We start from the raw sequence: 6,000 nt of genomic DNA, 5'->3' as shown, positions 1-6,000 counted from the left end.
TAAAGATGCAAATGCTAGCGTTTTGAAGTTGTGACATCTGGAAGACATCAAGTCCTCAAGCTGCTCCTTAAAGTTAGGACTAATTTTAATTATACAAATTTGTGAACCTTTGCTCTAATGTTCGTGTTATTGTTGCCCGCTTTGTTTAACTTTGGCCGCTGCTTATATCGGCCTGCCATCAGTGCGGTGAACCCACCAAGTGGCGGAGCGTCCGTCGGCAGATCTTAAATCATCAGCAGATTAAAGAGCGAGCCGATCGGTACCTATAAACCCTGACTCTGGCAAAACACACTGGATTGTAGGACTCTGGGGTGAGAGCAGTGGATTTGCTGTGTTTTCCCAAGCACAGCTGAAATGCTCATCAACAGCTCCCTGACGGTCTAAAGTAAAGCATTTATGCACACAAATACACACACACACTCACTCCTGGCGTTCTTAAGTGGAAGGTCCCACCAGATCTACCAACCCATTCCCAGATTCCAACCTACTCTATATAAAGACACATTCTCTCTCTCGGTTTCAAAATAGACCAATAAGAAACCAGGATTCTCTTGAGGCTCTGTGGGTGGCCAGAACAGAAGTTATAAAATGTTTCTGACCTTTATATGTGCATATACACGGAAACATATTTCTTTTTCTGTATTTCTGAGTGTGTGGAAGAAGGGTAAACAGGTTTTTTCGCCCTCTAACCCTTATTTGGCGTAGATCAGCAACTGTACAGATGAATGGAGAGAGCACTTTGGAGGCTGGGTCATAGCCATAACCTTGAAAATAATTCGCAAACTTGTGTTTTTGTCATAATTATATGACATTTCAGTTACAAAACACTTCCCCCCCAAATCTAAACCACACATTTCGATCATTATGATTTAGGATGATATGTGTGGATGAATGTAGGCCAAAAGCATTTACTCTTGAAATGAGACGTTTTACGAAACATTTAGGAACTTAATTTGCATAAATCGGAGACTGGGAGTGTTTTGTTGAAAGCATCAGCTGTTTAATTTATCAGTGCGCTGGTTCCTCCCCTCGGTTTGCCTGAGATCTGATAACACAGTTGTTTTACGGCTTTATTGAAATGTTTTGCATTCAGCCATACTCGTTCTCTGGCGCAGAACATTCCCTCAGCTCACACGGAGCTTGACCCATGCTGACACTTCTGCTCAGCCGTGATAAAAACATTTATCACTGGCCATACAGGGGTCAGAAGAGAGACCAAGGAGTGTTACACATCCATCCTTCGAGCTCCATCTTGTTATCCCTCCCTCTCTCGCACTCTTTCAGGCTGGACATGAGGGAAGGAGACCTCAGCCGAAGAGAATTTGTTTTCATGAAGTCCTGCGGATATTTTTTTTAAAAGGTCAAATGCTCCAACTGATGTTTTTTTTTTTTGTTCCTATTCTTTACATGGTAAGCACAGATAGCAGATGAAACAAGAGCAAGAGAGCTAGAGAGGGATGCTGACACACTGAAGCAGAAATGAAGAACAGAGTTGTCGAATAGGAGAACGGATCTACTGGCCAGGAGAAAAACTCTTACAAACTTTACTAAGTGCAGTTTGGTCATCCTGACAGATATCTAAATGTAAAAATGACATGGGACCTCTACATTAAGCCATTTATTTCAAACTTGTTTATCTAATATATAAAAAATTAGGAGGATCACATTCTGAATGACCTCCACTTGTTTTTCGGTCCCTTGCATGAATCTGACAGATTCAATAATGTCAATAAAAACTGATTTTAGTTATAGAAACACAGCAGTACACATACAAAATTAGTTTACTGGTCATATATTAGTGCCAGCAGCTGTACCAAAGTGCAATTTTGGACTGAGTGACTTAGATTAAGTAATTAGTGGTTAAAATTGTCATCAAAGATACAATGAGGCTTTACATTCACCAGTAGTTCCTATGTACTGTGAACACGCGAGTCTGTTACATGGTGCTACTTGAGTCATGTTCTTAAAAAAAAAAAAAAAAAGAAGAAGAAAAAAAAGTATTTTGTGTTTTGTAAATGTTGGCACAAAGAAACATACAGATTCCATAAAATGTGAGGTTGGAGGACAAAAATAACTACATTTTCCTCAGGAATTTATGTCCGCTCAAACAAGTCCTTCTGTGGAAAGAAGGCTAAAGATATTATGTAACATAATCAAATTAAAACACTCCATGACTTTGTTCATGCTTAATCGATGTTCTAATGTTGGCTTTAACTCAGGGGTATGAAATCCAATAGGACGGGATTAGGATAAGAGAACAGGGCTCACAAATTCAGCCACAGGGTGTATGTTTGTAATTATTTAGCGGAGACTTAGTAAATGCAGATACTGTTGAAACAGGTCAAACCTAGTGCCTTCTGTTCACACCCTCTTTGGGAAAGCGGTTGACGTGTCCTTAAAGAGAAATGGATTTTACACAGCAAAAATGGATTAACAAACATCTGACCCATATTCATCTAGGATTTGAAGACTAAACCTGTGCGTATTCATTACCAACATCATCATCCGCAGCAGCTGTAACACTTCCTATGAAAGCATAATCATTTCTTCCATAAATACCATCCGGCGTGTGTCACCATCAAGAGGTCTGTCAAAAGATGATCCTTCCTAAGTCTAAACACGGCCTTTTACCCATAAAGTATTAGAAGCACCTCTGAGCTCTTTCAATTATCTCAATCACCTCCAAAGCCATCTGAGCTAAAAACACTGCAGTTTCACATAACCATGAGAGGTTCAGAGAAGCTACACCTCTGTTCTTCATTAGCCATTAAAAGCCTGTTGTTTTTGTAGAGGGAATAAGTGACCTAAAGGGGCATCGTTATGGCTTTGCGGTTTCAGTTTGAACGTAAAGTCGTGCTGGATTACCTCCCCGAGAAGCACCAAGCCCCATTCCATCCAGCTGACTCACAACCCAGCCCTATACATCTCTCCAGATCTTTTCTCTCATATATGAACAGCTGTGATTGCTTTTAATAAAAGCCAATGCATGGATTTCGTTCCTGATATTAGCATGCTAGTGAGACTTTTAAGAATATTATTGAGAAAAAAAAAAAGGAACTGGAAATGACTGTTTAAAGGACAAAATAATCTGACCACAATCTAATAAAACACTAATATAAATTTAAAAGCAGCACTATGGATGTCTTACTTAAAAACACTTACCTCTTGTTGCTGTATGCATTCAAATTCATATTTTGCCTTAATCTGATTTACTGCAGTAGGCCTATAATTATGATTTTGAGTTGAGTTGTTTGAGTTGGGAAATCATTGGAAAGTTAATGGTAAAATCATGTCAATAAATACTGAAAACAAGATTTGCTACTATGGGCATATCCGAATACTCACAGTTAAGGTCTTGGCTACTTGAAAGCCTGAGCAAATTATAGGAAGTAAGCATGCAAGAAAACCCTTAATGCACACTAAATCCACACTTTGGAGCGGTATTTGTGGCTAACCATATCCCATCATTTGTCATGTTTAGGAACTCACATGCCCCAAAACTGCAAGGTGCCAAGGACAACTATGCAGTGTAAAGCCATTTAATTACATTAATTTGATAACATATCATTTGTGTAAATATTTTGGTTCCGAGATTAAAATGTGTAAATGTTGCCAACTGCTTTTTATCAATTAATAAGAAGCACCATAAAGCTCCACAATTAAACTGTTATTTTTATAAGCTTATTTTAAAGTATTAATTATTAAACATACAAAATGTGTAAATAAAAGCTAGTGGTCAAGAGGAGTGGCTGGCCGCACACTGATCCACTCAAGACTGGAAGTCTACAAAAATTATTTTATTTTTCAAATTGCATTGTGCAAAAAGGTGCAAAGTGCATGTGGGAAGTTCTAAAGAGCAACCCTTGCTAACTTCTGAGGAATCACTTGTCAAAACAAAGAGAAATCTCGAGCAGCAAAGAGTGAAAAGGGAAAGTGAATGAGCCTGTTCACAAACCACAATGGCCAGTGTGATACTTATTTGGTCAAATTACATGTTTTTGTGATATATGCTTTGTTTGAAATTCTTCAATCTTCTTGTAGCGTGACACACCTGCTCCGACATGACTATCAAAGCCTGTTCAAAATACTTGGTTTAAAGGAGCAGAAAAACTACATTTTAGTTGTTTTGTTGTTACTGATGTTTTTTTGTTTTTTGTTTTTTTTACATATTCACATTATATTCAGTCCACTTAAATTTGTCAAATTTATTTAACTGAACTTGTTTTATTGGGGACTTAAACTAACTGTGTGGAAAGTTGTATTTTTTAATAGTTTTATATATGTGTAGGCCTACTCCACAAGTAACATAGTTAGCGATAGAAAGGACATCTGTTGCATCTGTTGTTGTTTTTTCATACGTGAAAGAAATCCATGCAATTGGTGCTGAAATCTTCTTTCAGTAAATCAGTTACGTAAAAAAAATAATTAGAAATGTGGAGTTCATGGTTCTTTTAACCTGCAGTATAACTCAGGTTTGCCTTAGAAAAATATATTAACGTGTATATATCAGGACTCCAAAAAGCAGGACAGATGCAGGCAGGGGCCTGTATTTAGACAGCCATCAGTAATTCAGAATTTGAGAGCAGCTCTCTGACTTCACAGACTTTGAAATGTTAAACTTTCAGTGGCTGAAGTGTTTAGATTAGTGAAAGTGATGTAAATAGACGTGATGAAATATGTAAGTGAGCTGTAAACAGTTCTTTTTATCTTCAGTCAGCCGTGTGTGCGCATGTGCGTGCATGTGCAGAGTGTATTGTGTGTGTGTGTGTGTGTGTGTGTGTGTGAGCCGCTCTTCAAATGTGCTCCACTTGCGCTCGCACCAAATCTTTTCTTTACAGTTTGTTTTCTTTTTCCCTCCAAAAATGTAAATGATGTCTAGCTGCTGTTTTTTATTATATGCACCCGAGGAGTGGGCGCATGGCTTCCGTGGCAGGGTTTGCTGATTATTTTTCTGAGTTCAGGGTTATTGCGCTATTGTGCTTAGTGATGCAACATGGACTCACAGACAGCCAGAATTTTCTCATAAAATCAACAGAGACAATTCAGCCTGAATAAACGGCATTGGCCTTTGCGATCAGCATTTTACCTATCTCTGTGCAGATGATCTGTAAAATTGGCCAAAGGATAATTTGATAGTTTGTGCATTTGAAATCAGATAAAAAGCAGTTAACAATTAAATCCTTGCATAAGAGAGGGAATTAATCCAACTTCTATGCTTAAACAAAACCCTCCAAACATCTCACACATGAATACACACTCCCATCACAGAACTCCAATGTTTGAGTTTTTACTTCTGATTGTTTTTGTTCAACAGGCTTTTCAAGCAAGTCAAAAGCATGACTCACAATATTATAGGTGCCAATTTACTTCCAGCTCTCAGCAAACGCACCTTAAGCTAAACAAAGTCTACGGATCACTTGAAAAAAAGGTAGTTGTATTAGAACATGTTTGGAACTAGATTCTGCACGAAGGTAGGGCTCCATGAGTGGGAATGAGCGCCTCTGCAGTAGCTGGGTTGCAATTGTACGCGCTCTCGCCACCAGGTGGCGCGTATTGAGCGCTTAATAGATGCACAGCAGTGTCCTTGTCTTGCTCTGACCCATTGAGACTTCTGTCAGTGCGTCTCATGAAGGAACCTGCGACATTCATCTCGGAGGAATTTATGTGGGGTGACGTCACAACAGATTTCACCAGTCGACGAATCAGAGTCAGTGAAAATGTACAGTTTATTTTCTATAAAAACAGCAATGCGTGCAATGGATTCAGAACTTGGGGATTTGTTGGAATCAAAGTGCACATTCCATTTAGATCATTTGTCTATTTCTATTTCCATTTTAAATTAAACTAACTTTTCTTTCTGTCTTATATAGCCTATACAACTGTGAGATTAGGTGAATTTTTCACCTTCACAGTTTACACTAACCTAGGTGTGTTTCAACCCAAGAGGAAACGTTTATACCAAGAATTTCCACAGCACTTCAGTTCGTATCAAAGAGAAGT

Source organism: Carassius gibelio, chromosome B13 (assembly GCF_023724105.1).
Source record: "Carassius gibelio isolate Cgi1373 ecotype wild population from Czech Republic chromosome B13, carGib1.2-hapl.c, whole genome shotgun sequence".
Lineage (NCBI taxonomy): Eukaryota > Metazoa > Chordata > Actinopteri > Cypriniformes > Cyprinidae > Carassius > Carassius gibelio.
Note: the sequence above shows the minus strand (reverse complement) of the source record.